At 44.5% G+C, this 16,803-nt stretch overlaps 35 non-coding genes across 35 annotated transcripts; all 35 read right to left on the bottom strand.

The window, feature by feature from the left end:
* Positions 1-1,088: 1,088 nt before the first annotated feature.
* trnas-gcu (transfer RNA serine (anticodon GCU)) lies at positions 1,089-1,170 on the bottom strand. Its single transcript has one exon. It is a non-coding gene; the product is annotated as a tRNA-Ser (tRNA).
* A 266-nt stretch (positions 1,171-1,436) lies between these two features.
* trnas-gcu (transfer RNA serine (anticodon GCU)) lies at positions 1,437-1,518 on the bottom strand. The gene has a single exon. It is a non-coding gene; the product is annotated as a tRNA-Ser (tRNA).
* A 265-nt stretch (positions 1,519-1,783) lies between these two features.
* Positions 1,784-1,865, bottom strand: trnas-gcu (transfer RNA serine (anticodon GCU)). Its single transcript has one exon. It is a non-coding gene; the product is annotated as a tRNA-Ser (tRNA).
* Positions 1,866-2,131: 266 nt separating this feature from the next.
* Positions 2,132-2,213, bottom strand: trnas-gcu (transfer RNA serine (anticodon GCU)). Its single transcript has one exon. It is a non-coding gene; the product is annotated as a tRNA-Ser (tRNA).
* Positions 2,214-2,479: 266 nt separating this feature from the next.
* On the bottom strand, positions 2,480-2,561 carry trnas-gcu (transfer RNA serine (anticodon GCU)). The gene has a single exon. It is a non-coding gene; the product is annotated as a tRNA-Ser (tRNA).
* Positions 2,562-2,826: 265 nt separating this feature from the next.
* Positions 2,827-2,908, bottom strand: trnas-gcu (transfer RNA serine (anticodon GCU)). Its single transcript has one exon. It is a non-coding gene; the product is annotated as a tRNA-Ser (tRNA).
* A 266-nt stretch (positions 2,909-3,174) lies between these two features.
* trnas-gcu (transfer RNA serine (anticodon GCU)) lies at positions 3,175-3,256 on the bottom strand. Its single transcript has one exon. It is a non-coding gene; the product is annotated as a tRNA-Ser (tRNA).
* A 265-nt stretch (positions 3,257-3,521) lies between these two features.
* On the bottom strand, positions 3,522-3,603 carry trnas-gcu (transfer RNA serine (anticodon GCU)). The gene has a single exon. It is a non-coding gene; the product is annotated as a tRNA-Ser (tRNA).
* Positions 3,604-3,869: 266 nt separating this feature from the next.
* Positions 3,870-3,951, bottom strand: trnas-gcu (transfer RNA serine (anticodon GCU)). The gene has a single exon. It is a non-coding gene; the product is annotated as a tRNA-Ser (tRNA).
* Positions 3,952-4,217: 266 nt separating this feature from the next.
* Positions 4,218-4,299, bottom strand: trnas-gcu (transfer RNA serine (anticodon GCU)). The gene has a single exon. It is a non-coding gene; the product is annotated as a tRNA-Ser (tRNA).
* A 267-nt stretch (positions 4,300-4,566) lies between these two features.
* trnas-gcu (transfer RNA serine (anticodon GCU)) lies at positions 4,567-4,648 on the bottom strand. Its single transcript has one exon. It is a non-coding gene; the product is annotated as a tRNA-Ser (tRNA).
* Positions 4,649-4,902: 254 nt separating this feature from the next.
* Positions 4,903-4,984, bottom strand: trnas-gcu (transfer RNA serine (anticodon GCU)). Its single transcript has one exon. It is a non-coding gene; the product is annotated as a tRNA-Ser (tRNA).
* Positions 4,985-5,238: 254 nt separating this feature from the next.
* Positions 5,239-5,320, bottom strand: trnas-gcu (transfer RNA serine (anticodon GCU)). Its single transcript has one exon. It is a non-coding gene; the product is annotated as a tRNA-Ser (tRNA).
* A 254-nt stretch (positions 5,321-5,574) lies between these two features.
* trnas-gcu (transfer RNA serine (anticodon GCU)) lies at positions 5,575-5,656 on the bottom strand. Its single transcript has one exon. It is a non-coding gene; the product is annotated as a tRNA-Ser (tRNA).
* Positions 5,657-5,922: 266 nt separating this feature from the next.
* On the bottom strand, positions 5,923-6,004 carry trnas-gcu (transfer RNA serine (anticodon GCU)). Its single transcript has one exon. It is a non-coding gene; the product is annotated as a tRNA-Ser (tRNA).
* A 254-nt stretch (positions 6,005-6,258) lies between these two features.
* Positions 6,259-6,340, bottom strand: trnas-gcu (transfer RNA serine (anticodon GCU)). The gene has a single exon. It is a non-coding gene; the product is annotated as a tRNA-Ser (tRNA).
* A 265-nt stretch (positions 6,341-6,605) lies between these two features.
* On the bottom strand, positions 6,606-6,687 carry trnas-gcu (transfer RNA serine (anticodon GCU)). Its single transcript has one exon. It is a non-coding gene; the product is annotated as a tRNA-Ser (tRNA).
* Positions 6,688-6,941: 254 nt separating this feature from the next.
* On the bottom strand, positions 6,942-7,023 carry trnas-gcu (transfer RNA serine (anticodon GCU)). The gene has a single exon. It is a non-coding gene; the product is annotated as a tRNA-Ser (tRNA).
* A 254-nt stretch (positions 7,024-7,277) lies between these two features.
* trnas-gcu (transfer RNA serine (anticodon GCU)) lies at positions 7,278-7,359 on the bottom strand. The gene has a single exon. It is a non-coding gene; the product is annotated as a tRNA-Ser (tRNA).
* Positions 7,360-7,613: 254 nt separating this feature from the next.
* trnas-gcu (transfer RNA serine (anticodon GCU)) lies at positions 7,614-7,695 on the bottom strand. The gene has a single exon. It is a non-coding gene; the product is annotated as a tRNA-Ser (tRNA).
* A 265-nt stretch (positions 7,696-7,960) lies between these two features.
* On the bottom strand, positions 7,961-8,042 carry trnas-gcu (transfer RNA serine (anticodon GCU)). The gene has a single exon. It is a non-coding gene; the product is annotated as a tRNA-Ser (tRNA).
* A 266-nt stretch (positions 8,043-8,308) lies between these two features.
* trnas-gcu (transfer RNA serine (anticodon GCU)) lies at positions 8,309-8,390 on the bottom strand. Its single transcript has one exon. It is a non-coding gene; the product is annotated as a tRNA-Ser (tRNA).
* A 254-nt stretch (positions 8,391-8,644) lies between these two features.
* On the bottom strand, positions 8,645-8,726 carry trnas-gcu (transfer RNA serine (anticodon GCU)). Its single transcript has one exon. It is a non-coding gene; the product is annotated as a tRNA-Ser (tRNA).
* A 265-nt stretch (positions 8,727-8,991) lies between these two features.
* Positions 8,992-9,073, bottom strand: trnas-gcu (transfer RNA serine (anticodon GCU)). Its single transcript has one exon. It is a non-coding gene; the product is annotated as a tRNA-Ser (tRNA).
* Positions 9,074-9,338: 265 nt separating this feature from the next.
* Positions 9,339-9,420, bottom strand: trnas-gcu (transfer RNA serine (anticodon GCU)). Its single transcript has one exon. It is a non-coding gene; the product is annotated as a tRNA-Ser (tRNA).
* Positions 9,421-9,674: 254 nt separating this feature from the next.
* Positions 9,675-9,756, bottom strand: trnas-gcu (transfer RNA serine (anticodon GCU)). Its single transcript has one exon. It is a non-coding gene; the product is annotated as a tRNA-Ser (tRNA).
* A 266-nt stretch (positions 9,757-10,022) lies between these two features.
* On the bottom strand, positions 10,023-10,104 carry trnas-gcu (transfer RNA serine (anticodon GCU)). The gene has a single exon. It is a non-coding gene; the product is annotated as a tRNA-Ser (tRNA).
* Positions 10,105-10,358: 254 nt separating this feature from the next.
* Positions 10,359-10,440, bottom strand: trnas-gcu (transfer RNA serine (anticodon GCU)). The gene has a single exon. It is a non-coding gene; the product is annotated as a tRNA-Ser (tRNA).
* A 254-nt stretch (positions 10,441-10,694) lies between these two features.
* On the bottom strand, positions 10,695-10,776 carry trnas-gcu (transfer RNA serine (anticodon GCU)). Its single transcript has one exon. It is a non-coding gene; the product is annotated as a tRNA-Ser (tRNA).
* Positions 10,777-11,030: 254 nt separating this feature from the next.
* On the bottom strand, positions 11,031-11,112 carry trnas-gcu (transfer RNA serine (anticodon GCU)). Its single transcript has one exon. It is a non-coding gene; the product is annotated as a tRNA-Ser (tRNA).
* Positions 11,113-11,378: 266 nt separating this feature from the next.
* On the bottom strand, positions 11,379-11,460 carry trnas-gcu (transfer RNA serine (anticodon GCU)). Its single transcript has one exon. It is a non-coding gene; the product is annotated as a tRNA-Ser (tRNA).
* A 254-nt stretch (positions 11,461-11,714) lies between these two features.
* Positions 11,715-11,796, bottom strand: trnas-gcu (transfer RNA serine (anticodon GCU)). Its single transcript has one exon. It is a non-coding gene; the product is annotated as a tRNA-Ser (tRNA).
* A 265-nt stretch (positions 11,797-12,061) lies between these two features.
* Positions 12,062-12,143, bottom strand: trnas-gcu (transfer RNA serine (anticodon GCU)). Its single transcript has one exon. It is a non-coding gene; the product is annotated as a tRNA-Ser (tRNA).
* Positions 12,144-12,409: 266 nt separating this feature from the next.
* trnas-gcu (transfer RNA serine (anticodon GCU)) lies at positions 12,410-12,491 on the bottom strand. The gene has a single exon. It is a non-coding gene; the product is annotated as a tRNA-Ser (tRNA).
* Positions 12,492-12,745: 254 nt separating this feature from the next.
* trnas-gcu (transfer RNA serine (anticodon GCU)) lies at positions 12,746-12,827 on the bottom strand. The gene has a single exon. It is a non-coding gene; the product is annotated as a tRNA-Ser (tRNA).
* Positions 12,828-16,803: the final 3,976 nt, after the last annotated feature.

The raw sequence follows: 16,803 nt of genomic DNA, 5'->3' as shown, positions 1-16,803 counted from the left end.
ATAAAAAAGATCTTCAGCCCCAAACATAACATTTTTATCAAAAGGTAGCAACGATCTTGCTTTGAGGCTAACTTTATTCGTAGTAAAGCTATAGAACCAGTCCTTAAGTGTAACGACACTGCACAGACTATGCCATTGTAAGACGATTTGTTTATGTTTTGAACCCTGGCATTTCCTATGAGAGTGACAGATGACTTAAAGGTAAGAAATGGAAACAGATGGCGCTTCTCTCAAAGCCCCTTTGTAATTTCTTGGTTAAAGAGGAAGGGATTGGCTTTCTGATGACAGTTGCGCCCAAAGTTGGCATTTGTGAGAGTGACACTGTGATGGGAATTTTATTATTCTCTGTAATGAGCTGACAGTTATTGCTTTGTCGTGCCTTAATTATTTTGGATTGAAATTGCTTTGCGATAATGAGACGCCACCTTGTAGAATTGTATTCAATTTGCATTTTTCCCTAGTGAAATGGACCCCAGCCAATACTTAACATAAACATGGTTCACACACATTGAAATTCCCTGTTGATCTTTTTTTCTCTATCTTTCCAGTGAGTCCAGTGAGTCACAAATAAAACACAAACATGTTTTGGAATTAGTTTTTACAGCCATGCCAGGTGTGTATTTTGTATCGTGTTTAATGCCCACTTGTTAGCAATTTACTTTGTTCCTTGAAATTATCTATTTTTGATTTTGGTTTTTGTCTTGTTTTGTTTGCATGTTCTCCCCATGCTTGCGTGGGTTTCCCCCAGTTTGGGATTCGAACCCATGCGTGCAGAGCACAATGTATTAGCAGTCCATCGCCTTAACCACTCGGCCACCTCGTCTGATGTCCTCAATGTAGATAACACGGACCTTTTTGAGATTGTGAGGCATAAAAGTTGACTGGTCAAAAGCCGGGATAAAAAAAGTATGAGATCCTAATTCATGATACAAATGTGGGTGTGTGCGGCACAGTACTGAGGTTATGAGATCAAACCTCCTGTGTGGAGTTTGCATGTTCTCCCCATGCTTGCGTGGGTTTCCTCCAGTTTTCCTCTAGGTACTGGTTCATAAAGTGCTTTCCCTACAAAATTACTACCACAAAGAAATCGACGAGGATGGGATTCGAACCCATGCATGCAGAGCACAATGGATTAGCAGTCCATCGCCTTAACCACTCGGCCACCTCGTCTGATGCCTAGAAGGCAGATAACATGGACTTTTTGGAGATTGTGAGGCATAAAAGTTGACTGGTCAAAAGCCGGGATAAAAAAAAGTATTAGATCCTAATTCATGATACAAATGTGAGCATGTGCGACACAGTACTGAGGTTATGAGATCAAACCTCCTGTGTGGAGTTTGCATGTTCTCCCCATGCTTGCGTGGGTTTCCTCCAGTTTTCCTCTAGGTACTGGTTCATAAAGTGCTTTCCCTACAAAATTACTACCACAAAGAATTCGACGAGGATGGGATTCGAACCCATGCATGCAGAGCACGATGTATTAGCAGTCCATCGCCTTAACCACTCGGCCACCTTGTCTGATGTCGTCAATGTAGATAACACGGACCTTTTTGAGATTGTGAGGCATAAAAGTTGACTGGTCAAAAGCCGGGATAAAAAAAGTATGAGATCCTAATTCATGATACAAATGTGGGTGTGTGCGGCACAGTACTGAGGTTAAGAGATCAAACCTCCTGTGTGGAGTTTGCATGTTCTCCCCATGCTTGCGTGGGTTTCCTCCAGTTTTCCTCTAGGTACTGGTTCATAAAGTGCTTTCCCTACAAAATTACTACCACAAAGAAATCGACGAGGATGGGATTCGAACCCATGCATGCAGAGCACAATGGATTAGCAGTCCATCGCCTTAACCACTCGGCCACCTCGTCTGATGCCTAGAAGGCAGATAACATGGACTTTTTGGAGATTGTGAGGCATAAAAGTTGACTGGTCAAAAGCCGGGATAAAAAAAAGTATTAGATCCTAATTCATGATACAAATGTGGGCGTGTGCGACACAGTACTGAGGTTATGAGATCAAACCTCCTGTGTGGAGTTTGCATGTTCTCCCCATGCTTGCATGGGTTTCCTCCAGTTTTCCTCTAGGTACTGGTTCATAAAGTGCTCTCCCTACAAAATTACTACCACAAAGAAATCGACGAGGATGGGATTCGAACCCATGCATGCAGAGCACAATGGATTAGCAGTCCATCGCCTTAACCACTCGGCCACCTCGTCTGATGCCTAGAAGGCAGATAACATGGACTTTTTGGAGATTGTGAGGCATAAAAGTTGACTGGTCAAAAGCCGGGATAAAAAAAAGTATTAGATCCTAATTCATGATACAAATGTGAGCATGTGCGACACAGTACTGAGGTTATGAGATCAAACCTCCTGTGTGGAGTTTGCATGTTCTCCCCATGCTTGCGTGGGTTTCCTCCAGTTTTCCTCTAGGTACTGGTTCATAAAGTGCTTTCCCTACAAAATTACTACCACAAAGAAATCGACGAGGATGGGATTCGAACCCATGCATGCAGAGCACGATGTATTAGCAGTCCATCGCCTTAACCACTCGGCCACCTTGTCTGATGTCGTCAATGTAGATAACACGGACCTTTTTGAGATTGTGAGGCATAAAAGTTGACTGGTCAAAAGCCGGGATAAAAAAAGTATGAGATCCTAATTCATGATACAAATGTGGGTGTGTGCGGCACAGTACTGAGGTTAAGAGATCAAACCTCCTGTGTGGAGTTTGCATGTTCTCCCCATGCTTGCGTGGGTTTCCTCCAGTTTTCCTCTAGGTACTGGTTCATAAAGTGCTTTCCCTACAAAATTACTACCACAAAGAAATCGACGAGGATGGGATTCGAACCCATGCATGCAGAGCACAATGGATTAGCAGTCCATCGCCTTAACCACTCGGCCACCTCGTCTGATGCCTAGAAGGCAGATAACATGGACTTTTTGGAGATTGTGAGGCATAAAAGTTGACTGGTCAAAAGCCGGGATAAAAAAAAGTATTAGATCCTAATTCATGATACAAATGTGAGCATGTGCGACACAGTACTGAGGTTATGAGATCAAACCTCCTGTGTGGAGTTTGCATGTTCTCCCCATGCTTGCGTGGGTTTCCTCCAGTTTTCCTCTAGGTACTGGTTCATAAAGTGCTTTCCCTACAAAATTACTACCACAAAGAAATCGACGAGGATGGGATTCGAACCCATGCATGCAGAGCACGATGTATTAGCAGTCCATCGCCTTAACCACTCGGCCACCTTGTCTGATGTCGTCAATGTAGATAACACGGACCTTTTTGAGATTGTGAGGCATAAAAGTTGACTGGTCAAAAGCCGGGATAAAAAAAGTATGAGATCCTAATTCATGATACAAATGTGGGTGTGTGCGGCACAGTACTGAGGTTAAGAGATCAAACCTCCTGTGTGGAGTTTGCATGTTCTCCCCATGCTTGCGTGGGTTTCCTCCAGTTTTCCTCTAGGTACTGGTTCATAAAGTGCTTTCCCTACAAAATTACTACCACAAAGAAATCGACGAGGATGGGATTCGAACCCATGCATGCAGAGCACAATGGATTAGCAGTCCATCGCCTTAACCACTCGGCCACCTCGTCTGATGCCTAGAAGGCAGATAACATGGACTTTTTGGAGATTGTGAGGCATAAAAGTTGACTGGTCAAAAGCCGGGATAAAAAAAAGTATTAGATCCTAATTCATGATACAAATGTGGGCGTGTGCGACACAGTACTGAGGTTATGAGATCAAACCTCCTGTGTGGAGTTTGCATGTTCTCCCCATGCTTGCATGGGTTTCCTCCAGTTTTCCTCTAGGTACTGGTTCATAAAGTGCTCTCCCTACAAAATTACTACCACAAAGAAATCGACGAGGATGGGATTCGAACCCATGCATGCAGAGCACAATGGATTAGCAGTCCATCGCCTTAACCACTCGGCCACCTCGTCTGATGCCTAGAAGGCAGATAACATGGACTTTTTGGAGATTGTGAGGCATAAAAGTTGACTGGTCAAAAGCCGGGATAAAAAAAAGTATTAGATCCTAATTCATGATACAAATGTGAGCATGTGCGACACAGTACTGAGGTTATGAGATCAAACCTCCTGTGTGGAGTTTGCATGTTCTCCCCATGCTTGCGTGGGTTTCCTCCAGTTTTCCTCTAGGTACTGGTTCATAAAGTGCTTTCCCTACAAAATTACTACCACAAATAAATCGACGAGGATGGGATTCGAACCCATGCATGCAGAGCACAATGGATTAGCAGTCCATCGCCTTAACCACTCGGCCACCTCGTCTGATGCCTAGAAGGCAGATAACATGGACTTTTTGGAGATTGTGAGGCATAAAAGTTGACTGGTCAAAAGCCGGGATAAAAAAAAGTATTAGATCCTAATTCATGATACAAATGTGGGCATGTGCGGCACAGTACTGAGGTTATGAGATCAAACCTCCTGTGTGGAGTGTGCATGTTCTCCCCGTGCTTGCATGGGTTTCCTCCAGTTTTCCTCCAGGCACTGATTCGTGAAGTGCTTCCTCCTTCAAAGTTACCACCACTAAGAAATCGACGAGGATGGGATTCGAACCCATGCATGCAGAGCACAATGGATTAGCAGTCCATCGCCTTAACCACTCGGCCACCTCGTCTGATGCCCTCAAGGTAGATAATACGGACCTTTTGGAGAATGTGAGGCATAAAAGTTGACTGGTCAAAAGCCGGGATAAAGAAAGTATTAGATCCTAATTCATGATACAAATGTGGGTGTGTGCGGCACAGTACTGAGGTTATGAGATCAAACCTCCTGTGTGGAGTTTGCATGTTCTCCCTGTGCTTGCATGGGTTTCCTCCAGGCACTGATTCGTGAAGTGCTTCCCCTCCAAAGTTACCACCACTAAGAAATCGACGAGGATGGGATTCGAACCCATGCATGCAGAGCACAATGGATTAGCAGTCCATCGCCTTAACCACTCGGCCACCTCGTCTGATGCCCTCAAGGTAGATAACACGGACCTTTTGGAGAATGTGAGGCATAAAAGTTGACTGGTCAAAAGCCGTGATAAAGAAAGTATTAGATCCTAATTCATGATACATATGTGGGTGTGTGCGGCACAGTACTGAGGTTGTGAGATCAAACCTCCTGTGTGGAGTTTGCATGTTCTCCCTGTGCTTGCATGGGTTTCCTCCGGGCACTGATTCGTGAAGTGCTTCCCCTCCAAAGTTACCACCACTAAGAAATCGACGAGGATGGGATTCGAACCCATGCATGCAGAGCACAATGGATTAGCAGTCCATCGCCTTAACCACTCGGCCACCTCATCTGATGCCCTCAAGGTAGATAACACGGACCTTTTGGAGAATGTGAGGCATAAAAGTTGACTGGTCAAAAGCCGTGATAAAGAAAGTATTAGATCCTAATTCATGATACAAATGTGGGTGTGTGCGGCACAGTACTGAGGTTATGAGATCAAACCTCCTGTGTGGAGTTTGCATGTTCTCCCTGTGCTTGCATGGGTTTCCTCCAGGCACTGATTCGTGAAGTGCTTCCCCTCCAAAGTTACCACCACTAAGAAATCGACAAGGATGGAATTCGAAGCCATGCATGCAGAGCACCATGGATTAGCAGTCCATCGCCTTAACCACTCGGCCACCTCGTCTGATGCCCTCAAGGCAGATAACACGGACCTTTTGGAGAATGTGAGGCATAAAAGTTGACTGGTCAAAAGCCGGGATAAAGAAAGTATTAGATCCTAATTCATGATACAAATGTGGGTGTGTGCGGCACAGTACTGAGGCTATGAGATCAAACCTCCTGTGTGGAGTTTGCATGTTCTCCCCGTGCTTGCATGGGTTTCCTCCAGTTTTCCTCCAGGCACTGATTCGTGAAGTGCTTCCTCCTTCAAAGTTACCACCACTAAGAAATCGACGAGGATGGGATTCGAACCCATGCATGCAGAGCACAATGGATTAGCAGTCCATCGCCTTAACCACTCGGCCACCTCGTCTGATGCCCTCAAGGTAGATAATACGGACCTTTTGGAGAATGTGAGGCATAAAAGTTGACTGGTCAAAAGCCGGGATAAAGAAAGTATTAGATCCTAATTCATGATACAAATGTGGGTGTGTGCGGCACAGTACTGAGGTTATGAGATCAAACCTCCTGTGTGGAGTTTGCATGTTCTCCCTGTGCTTGCATGGGTTTCCTCCAGGCACTGATTCGTGAAGTGCTTCCCCTCCAAAGTTACCACCACTAAGAAATCGACGAGGATGGGATTCGAACCCATGCATGCAGAGCACAATGGATTAGCAGTCCATCGCCTTAACCACTCGGCCACCTCGTCTGATGCCCTCAAGGTAGATAACACGGACCTTTTGGAGAATGTGAGGCATAAAAGTTGACTGGTCAAAAGCCGTGATAAAGAAAGTATTAGATCCTAATTCATGATACAAATGTGGGTGTGTGCGGCACAGTACTGAGGTTATGAGATCAAACCTCCTGTGTGGAGTTTGCATGTTCTCCCCATGCTTGCATGGGTTTCCTCCAGTTTTCCTCCAGGCACTGATTCGTGAAGTGCTTCCCCTCCAAAGTTACCACCACTAAGAATTCGACGAGGATGGGATTCGAACCCATGCATGCAGAGCACAATGGATTAGCAGTCCATCGCCTTAACCACTCGGCCACCTCGTCTGATGCCCTCAAGGTAGATAACACGGACCTTTTGGAGAATGTGAGGCATAAAAGTTGACTGGTCAAAAGCCGTGATAAAGAAAGTATTAGATCCTAATTCATGATACAAATGTGGGTGTGTGCGGCACAGTACTGAGGTTGTGAGATCAAACCTCCTGTGTGGAGTTTGCATGTTCTCCCTGTGCTTGCATGGGTTTCCTCCGGGCACTGATTCGTGAAGTGCTTCCCCTCCAAAGTTACCACCACTAAGAAATCGACGAGGATGGGATTCGAACCCATGCATGCAGAGCACAATGGATTAGCAGTCCATCGCCTTAACCACTCGGCCACCTCATCTGATGCCCTCAAGGTAGATAACACGGACCTTTTGGAGAATGTGAGGCATAAAAGTTGACTGGTCAAAAGCCGTGATAAAGAAAGTATTAGATCCTAATTCATGATACAAATGTGGGTGTGTGCGGCACAGTACTGAGGTTATGAGATCAAACCTCCTGTGTGGAGTTTGCATGTTCTCCCTGTGCTTGCATGGGTTTCCTCCAGGCACTGATTCGTGAAGTGCTTCCCCTCCAAAGTTACCACCACTAAGAAATCGACAAGGATGGAATTCGAAGCCATGCATGCAGAGCACCATGGATTAGCAGTCCATCGCCTTAACCACTCGGCCACCTCGTCTGATGCCCTCAAGGCAGATAACACGGACCTTTTGGAGAATGTGAGGCATAAAAGTTGACTGGTCAAAAGCCGGGATAAAGAAAGTATTAGATCCTAATTCATGATACAAATGTGGGTGTGTGCGGCACAGTACTGAGGCTATGAGATCAAACCTCCTGTGTGGAATTTGCATGTTCTCCCCGTGCTTGCATGGGTTTCCTCCAGGCACTGATTCGTGAAGTGCTTCCCCTCCAAAGTTACCACCACTAAGAAATCGACGAGGATGGGATTCGAACCCATGCATGCAGAGCACAATGGATTAGCAGTCCATCGCCTTAACCACTCGGCCACCTCGTCTGATGCCCTCAAGGTAGATAACACGGACCTTTTGGAGAATGTGAGGCATAAAAGTTGACTGGTGAAAAGCCTGGATAAAGAAAGTATTAGATCCTAATTCATGATACAAATGTGGGTGTGTGCGGCACAGTACTGAGGTTAGGAGATTAAACCTCCTGTGTGGAGGTTGCATGTTCTCCCCGTGCTTGCATGGGTTTCCTCCAGTTTTCCTCCAGGCACTGATTCGTGAAGTGCTTCCCCTCCAAAGTTACCACCACTAAGAAATCGACAAGGATGGAATTCGAAGCCATGCATGCAGAGCACCATGGATTAGCAGTCCATCGCCTTAACCACTCGGCCACCTCGTCTGATGCCCTCAAGGCAGATAACACGGACCTTTTGGAGAATGTGAGGCATAAAAGTTGACTGGTCAAAAGCCGTGATAAAGAAAGTATTAGATCCTAATTCATGATACAAATGTGGGTGTGTGCGGCACAGTACTGAGGTTATGAGATCAAACCTCCTGTGTGGAGTTTGCATGTTCTCCCCGTGCTTGCATGGGTTTCCTCCAGTTTTCATCCAGGCACCGATTCATGAAGTGCTTCCTCCTTCAAAGTTACCACCACTAAGAAATCGACGAGGATGGGATTCGAACCCATGCATGCAGAGCACAATGGATTAGCAGTCCATCGCCTTAACCACTCGGCCACCTCGTCTGATGCCCTCAAGGTAGATAACACGGACCTTTTGGAGAATGTGAGGCATAAAAGTTGACTGGTCAAAAGCCGGGATAAAGAAAGTATTAGATCCTAATTCATGATACAAATGTGGGTGTGTGCGGCACAGCACTGAGGTTATGAGATCAAACCTCCTGTGTGGAGTTTGCATGTTCTCCCTGTGCTTGCATGGGTTTCCTCCAGGCACTGATTCGTGAAGTGCTTCCCCTCCAAAGTTACCACCACTAAGAAATCGACGAGGATGGGATTCGAACCCATGCATGCAGAGCACAATGGATTAGCAGTCCATCGCCTTAACCACTCGGCCACCTCGTCTGATGCCCTCAAGGTAGATAACACGGACCTTTTGGAGAATGTGAGGCATAAAAGTTGACTGGTCAAAATCCGTGATAAAGAAAGTATTAGATCCTAATTCATGATACAAATGTGGGTGTGTGCGGCACAGTACTGAGGTTATGAGATCAAACCTCCTGTGTGGAGTTTGCATGTTCTCCCCGTGCTTGCATGGGTTTCCTCCAGTTTTCCTCCAGGCACTGATTCGTGAAGTGCTTCCCCTCCAAAGTTACCACCACTAAGAAATCGACGAGGATGGGATTCGAACCCATGCATGCAGAGCACAATGGATTAGCAGTCCATCGCCTTAACCACTCGGCCACCTCGTCTGATGCCCTCAAGGCAGATAACACGGACCTTTTGGAGAATGTGAGGCATAAAAGTTGACTGGTCAAAAGCCGTGATAAAGAAAGTATTAGATCCTAATTCATGATACAAATGTGGGTGTGTGCGGCACAGTACTGAGGTTATGAGATCAAACCTCCTGTGTGGAGTTTGCATGTTCTCCCCGTGCTTGCATGGGTTTCCTCCAGTTTTCCTCCAGGCACTGATTCGTGAAGTGCTTCCCCTCCAAAGTTACCACCACTAAGAAATCGACGAGGATGGGATTCGAACCCATGCATGCAGAGCACAATGGATTAGCAGTCCATCGCCTTAACCACTCGGCCACCTCGTCTGATGCCTTCAAGGTTGATAACACGGACCTTTTGGAGAATGTGAGGCATAAAAGTTGACTGGTCAAAAGCCGGGATAAAAAAAGTATTAGATCCTAATTCATGATACAAATGTGGGTGTGTGCGGCACAGTACTGAGGTTATGAGATCAAACCTCCTGTGTGGAGTTTGCATGTTCTCCCTGTGCTTGCATGGGTTTCCTCCAGGCACTGATTCGTGAAGTGCTTCCCCTCCAAAGTTACCACCACTAAGAAATCGACGAGGATGGGATTCGAACCCATGCATGCAGAGCACAATGGATTAGCAGTCCATCGCCTTAACCACTCGGCCACCTCGTCTGATGCCCTCAAGGTAGATAACACGGACCTTTTGGAGAATGTGAGGCATAAAAGTTGACTGGTGAAAAGCCTGGATAAAGAAAGTATTAGATCCTAATTCATGATACAAATGTGGGTGTGTGCGGCACAGTACTGAGGTTATGAGATCAAACCTCCTGTGTGGAGTTTGCATGTTCTCCCCGTGCTTGCATGGGTTTCCTCCAGTTTTCATCCAGGCACTGATTCATGAAGTGCTTCCTCCTTCAAAGTTACCACCACTAAGAAAACGACGAGGATGGGATTCGAACCCATGCATGCAGAGCACAATGGATTAGCAGTCCATCGCCTTAACCACTCGGCCATCTCGTCTGATGCCCTCAAGGTTGATAACACGGACCTTTTGGAGAATGTGAGGCATAAAAGTTGACTGGTCAAAAGCCGGGATAAAAAAAGTATTAGATCCTAATTCATGATACAAATGTAGGTGTGTGCGGCACAGCACTGAGGTTATGAGATCAAACCTCCTGTGTGGAGTTTGCATGTTCTCCCTGTGCTTGCATGGGTTTCCTCCAGGCACTGATTCGTGAAGTGCTTCCCCTCCAAAGTTACCACCACTAAGAAATCGACGAGGATGGGATTCGAACCCATGCATGCAGAGCACAATGGATTAGCAGTCCATCGCCTTAACCACTCGGCCACCTCGTCTGATGCCCTCAAGGTAGATAACACGGACCTTTTGGAGAATGTGAGGCATAAAAGTTGACTGGTGAAAAGCCTGGATAAAGAAAGTATTAGATCCTAATTCATGATACAAATGTGGGTGTGTGCGGCACAGTACTGAGGTTATGAGATCAAACCTCCTGTGTGGAGTTTGCATGTTCTCCCTGTGCTTGCATGGGTTTCCTCCAGGCACTGATTCGTGAAGTGCTTCCCCTCCAAAGTTACCACCACTAAGAAAACGACGAGGATGGGATTCGAACCCATGCATGCAGAGCACAATGGATTAGCAGTCCATCGCCTTAACCACTCGGCCACCTCGTCTGATGCCCTCAAGGCAGATAACACGGACCTTTTGGAGAATGTGAGGCATAAAAGTTGACTGGTCAAAAGCCGTGATAAAGAAAGTATTAGATCCTAATTCATGATACAAATGTGGGTGTGTGCGGCACAGTACTGAGGTTATGAGATCAAACCTCCTGTGTGGAGTTTGCATGTTCTCCCTGTGCTTGCATGGGTTTCCTCCAGGCACTGATTCGTGAAGTGCTTCCCCTCCAAAGTTACCACCACTAAGAAATCGACGAGGATGGGATTCGAACCCATACATGCAGAGCACAATGGATTAGCAGTCCATCGCCTTAACCACTCGGCCACCTCGTCTGATGCCCTCAAGGTAGATAACACGGACCTTTTGGAGAATGTGAGGCATAAAAGTTGACTGGTGAAAAGCCTGGATAAAGAAAGTATTAGATCCTAATTCATGATACAAATGTGGGTGTGTGCGGCACAGTACTGAGGTTATGAGATCAAACCTCCTGTGTGGAGTTTGCATGTTCTCCCCGTGCTTGCATGGGTTTCCTCCAGTTTTCATCCAGGCACTGATTCATGAAGTGCTTCCTCCTTCAAAGTTACCACCACTAAGAAAACGACGAGGATGGGATTCGAACCCATGCATGCAGAGCACAATGGATTAGCAGTCCATCGCCTTAACCACTCGGCCACCTCGTCTGATGCCCTCAAGGCAGATAACACGGACCTTTTGGAGAATGTGAGGCATAAAAGTTGACTGGTCAAAAGCCGTGATAAAGAAAGTATTAGATCCTAATTCATGATACAAATGTGGGTGTGTGCGGCACAGTACTGAGGTTATGAGATCAAACCTCCTGTGTGGAGTTTGCATGTTCTCCCCCTGCTTGCATGGGTTTCCTCCAGGCACTGATTCGTGAAGTGCTTCCCCTCCAAAGTTACCACCACTAAGAAATCGACAAGGATGGAATTCGAAGCCATGCATGCAGAGCACCATGGATTAGCAGTCCATCGCCTTAACCACTCGGCCACCTCGTCTGATGCCCTCAAGGTAGATAACACGGACCTTTTGGAGAATGTGAGGCATAAAAGTTGACTGGTCAAAAGCCGGGATAAAAAAAGTATTAGATCCTAATTCATGATACAAATGTGGGTGTGTGCGGCACAGTACTGAGGTTATGAGATCAAACCTCCTGTGTGGAGTTTGCATGTTCTCCCCGTGCTTGCATGGGTTTCCTCCAGTTTTCCTCCAGGCACTGATTCGTGAAGTGCTTCCCCTCCAAAGTTACCACCACTAAGAAATCGACGAGGATGGGATTAGAACCCATGCATGCAGAGCACAATGGATTAGCAGTCCATCGCCTTAACCACTCGGCCACCTCGTCTGATGCCTAGAAGGCAGATAACATGGACTTTTTGGAGATTGTGAGGCATAAAAGTTGACTGGTCAAAAGCCGGGATAAAAAAAAGTATTAGATCCTAATTCATGATACAAATGTGGGCATGTGCGACACAGTACTGAGGTTATGAGATCAAACCTCCTGTGTGGAGGTTGCATGTTCTCCCCGTGCTTGCATGGGTTTCCTCCAGTTTTCCTCCAGGCACTGATTCGTGAAGTGCTTCCCCTCCAAAGTTACCACCACTAAGAAATCGACAAGGATGGAATTCGAAGCCATGCATGCAGAGCACCATGGATTAGCAGTCCATCGCCTTAACCACTCGGCCACCTTGTCTGATGCCCTCAAGGTAGATAACACGGACCTTTTAGAGAATGTGAGGCATAAAAGTTGACTGGTGAAAAGCCTGGATAAAGAAAGTATTAGATCCTAATTCATGATACAAATGTGGGTGTGTGCGGCACAGTACTGAGGTTATGAGATCAAACCTCCTGTGTGGAGTTTGCATGTTCTCCCCCTGCTTGCATGGGTTTCCTCCAGGCACTGATTCGTGAAGTGCTTCCCCTCCAAAGTTACCACCACTAAGAAATCGACAAGGATGGAATTCGAAGCCATGCATGCAGAGCACCATGGATTAGCAGTCCATCGCCTTAACCACTCGGCCACCTCGTCTGATGCCCTCAAGGTAGATAACACGGACCTTTTGGAGAATGTGAGGCATAAAAGTTGACTGGTCAAAAGCCGGGATAAAAAAAGTATTAGATCCTAATTCATGATACAAATGTGGGCGTGTGTGGCACAGTTCTGAGGTTCTGAGATCGAAACTCCTTTGTGGAGTTTGCATGTTTTCCCCGTGCTCTAGTGGGTCTCCTCCGGGCACTCCGGTTTCCCCCTACATTCCAAACACATGCATGTCAGGTTAATTGGCCGGTCCAAAATTGTCCCTAAGTGTGAATGAGTGAGTGGGTTGTGTCTCTGTGTGCCATGCAACTGGCTGACAATCAGTTCAGAGTGTTCCCTGCCCAGTGCCCGAGGACGGCTGGAATTGGCTCCAGCACTCCCGTGACCGTACTGAGGATAAGTGACGCAGATAATGGATGGATAGGTAAAATGGAAAGACAGTCATAATCTTAAGACAATAGTATCGATGCAATCCAAGTACTTGCTTAGTATCGATAATATCAATATATCGATCCGCCCACCCTTACCCCTTATTCCAAAACAAAGCTGTCTTGTCCAGATGTGCTTTAGCATTCCAAAAATATACTGATAAAATTAAAATAAAGAGTAAACATGTGTTCTCAGTTATTTTCTTGCAAAATTGAATCTACAACAAGAAAAACAAAACAATTTGCAAGCACAAATTAAATCTTAAAGTCGGAACCCTATTAAGATTGGGTTAGCTGTCTCAAAAACGAAATAAATTAAAAGAATAAATAAAAGTTTGAAATGGATCAGGTATTCAAGTTTTCTTCTGAATTTCTCAGGTGAATGATGCATGGTGATGCCATTTTTGTCGCAAAATAAGGTTATTTTTGTTTTAATTTACTTCTGGAAGTCCAAACAATCTGGAGCCCTTGAACACAATAACTGCACATTGTTACATCTATGAATCTATCTATCTATCTATCTATCTATCTATCTATCTATCTATCTATCTATCTATCTATCTATCTATCTATCTATCTATCTATCTATCTATCTATCTATCTATCTATCTATCTATCTATCTATCTATCTATCTATCTATCTATCTATCTATCTATCTATCTATCTATCTATCTATCTATCTATCTATCTATCTATCTATCTATCCTGGTCATTTACCCTCGAGAGGGGTGACCAACAGCAAGACAAACACATACACACAAAAAAAGGGAAAAAAGTGGCAAAAAACACAAAAAATTGTCTTTGCCTACCCAAATACCCGAACACCCAAACAAGTTAAGCACCTTGGCATTCATCCCTCCCCCCAGTTTTTATAATACAAAAAAACCCAAATATTTCTTGACTAGAATTTAATCTGTAGAGAAATTTGCTGCTTCCCTTAATAGTGGACTGAAAACAATATACACTGCATGCCTTGGAAAACACATAAACTCTTAAGAAAGATGACATGTAAGACAATTGCGCACAGAGCAAACGGTGCACTATCAGCAGACTGAATTGAATTTATGTTATGATGCATGACTTGAAGAATAAAAGCTAACAATGTGACACCGGTATTGACAAAAACAAGATTAACGACATGCAGTACAAATCTTTAGTCCTGTTGTGCCTTTCGAAGCGTTCATGTTGAATACTATTGTGTTCCTGAAGCCTCTCGCTAAAATTGATCACATTTATTCATTCCTGGCCCTTTTTCTTGTGGAAGTTGTTGGTTAACAATGTGGAAATTAAATAAAAAGCTAATTATTATAATTATAATTCAAAAAGTTACAACAGAAAATTCGTACAGACATCACAAATCATTCTTTGGGGTCTAGGTGTATGTCTTTTTGAAAAGCTTACATTTAGAAAGAATATTTTTGTAAAACATGATTTTGCTGAACTAGTGATCCCGTGTAGTTTTTAGTTTAGTTTTTTTATGTAACTATTTTTGAAATTGTTTTATTTTTTATTTATGAATTATTGCATAATTTCTCTGCAAGAACACTGATTTGCATGTTCAACATACCACTGTACTATGTCATGATTACTGATGTGACTCAGCTGTGCCCGCTCATCTGATTGGCTGCCTGTCACTATTTGAACCCTGTCCTGTCAATCCCCTGTTGTCGGTCCGTCTAGGAACCTCTGTTTTTACACGGCAAGCCTTTTTTCGATCCTGACTCCAGCCTGTCCCGTTTTTGCTCCCGTTTGTTTCCGGCTACTACCCGTTTTGATTCCGAACACGTCTGCTCTCCCGTCCCAACTTACGACCCGTTTTTGATCCCGACAACGTCTGCTCTCACGTTCTGGCTTACGACTCGTTTCCGACTCTGATTGATCTCCCAGTCCTGGCTACCGACTAGTTTTCCGCCCCTGACACCGCCATCGCTCGCTACGGAAGATCCACTTCCATGTTCGGATCACAATTCGAGTACGAGAGCGACTTGCTTCCCATGTCCAGCGAACATTGTGGGCGCAGCCCTTCCTCTCTCTTTCAATAATTCTTGTTATAAACGTCACACAAGTGGGTCCTGTTTCCGTTCTGGTCGTGACAGTTTTTGATCAAAAATATTACTGAAAATGACATTTTTTTTCATTCCTCAAAAATCGTGTTTACGGCATGCAACAATTGGATTCTCTTCCGTTTGGAGTAATTGAGCAAACAAGTCATGATGAAAATCACCATTGATGGCTTTGATGATGGTCTGATTTCAATCACTGGCTTTCTGCCTTTGGATTCATTTCGTGTTGTCCTTCGCGATTCGCTGAATATCACATCAACACAGAAAGTAATGTTTGAAATTTAGATTTTTTTAGGGCGGCAACTAACGATTAATTTCATAATCGATGGATCAGTCTATTATCTTTGATTATCGATTAATCGGATTTCTAATTCCCCTCCTATTCATTCAAATATTAAAGTTTTGGACGGATTGACAATTGAATATTTTGTTTTGTGCTTTATGATATAAAACAATTTTTAAAAGTATAATAGTTTTTTTAATTAACTGGATAATGCATAGAAATGTATGCTATACCCCGCGACCCTAATGAGGATAAGCGGTACAGCTAATGAGATGAATGAGAGATGTATGCTATACACCTGCAAATATGTAAAATGCTATTTTGCCAACCACCTTGTCCACAGATCATATTAAATTTGGACTTATCATACAAAACAAATGTAACGAATATGGGTGATAAACAAATTATTTTAACAAACAATTAATTGACCAATTGAATTCAAGAGCCGAGTTTTTTCTTTTCAAAACTCGTCTCACCTTTTTGGAGCACCACATACGTTTTTAGATCATGATGTCAGGGAAACGGATGAAAAACCTTGTTGAGTTATTCTGAGGGTGGCTTCACACACTTTAGGTAAGTTCTTTTTATCATTTTTGATAGTTCAATATACTTTAATCAAGACACACACACTCTTGGATTTATGGACTTTTCTTTTACTAATCCTCTACTGAAGAAGCTTAAATAGAAGAAAAAACACTAGAAAATAGAAAAGAAGAACATAAAATATAGACAACTAGAAGTTGGGAACTCAAACTGGCACCATGTGGATTGACAACAACATTGGCTTGATTATTACGTCATTGTATTTTGATAATGGCAGCACGGTGGGGCAGTGGTTAGCGCGTGTGCAGCACAGTTCTGAGGTCATCGGTTCAAATCCAGCTACCAGCCTTCCTGTGTGGAGTTTGCATGTTCTCCCCGTGCTTGCGTGGGTTTCCTCCGGGCACTCCGGTTTCCTCCCACATTCCAAAAACATGTATTATCGGGTTAATTGGCCAGTCCAAATTGTCCCTAGGTGTGGATGAGCGAGCGAGTTGTCTGTCCCTGTGTGCCCTGCGACTGGCTGGCAACCTGTTCAGGGTGTCCCCTGCCCACTGCCTGAGGATGGCTGGGATGGGCTCCAGCACCCCCGTGACCCCTCTGAGGATAAGCGGTGCTGATAATGGATGAATGGATGGATGTATTTTGATAA

The sequence above is a fragment of the Urocampus carinirostris genome, chromosome 10 (genome assembly GCF_059441175.1).
Source record: "Urocampus carinirostris isolate Australia breed hairy pipefish chromosome 10, RoL_Ucar_1.0, whole genome shotgun sequence".
Taxonomy (NCBI): Eukaryota; Metazoa; Chordata; class Actinopteri; order Syngnathiformes; family Syngnathidae; genus Urocampus; species Urocampus carinirostris.
The sequence above is the reverse complement of the archived record's forward strand: the minus strand, read 5'-3'. Positions and strand labels throughout refer to the sequence as shown.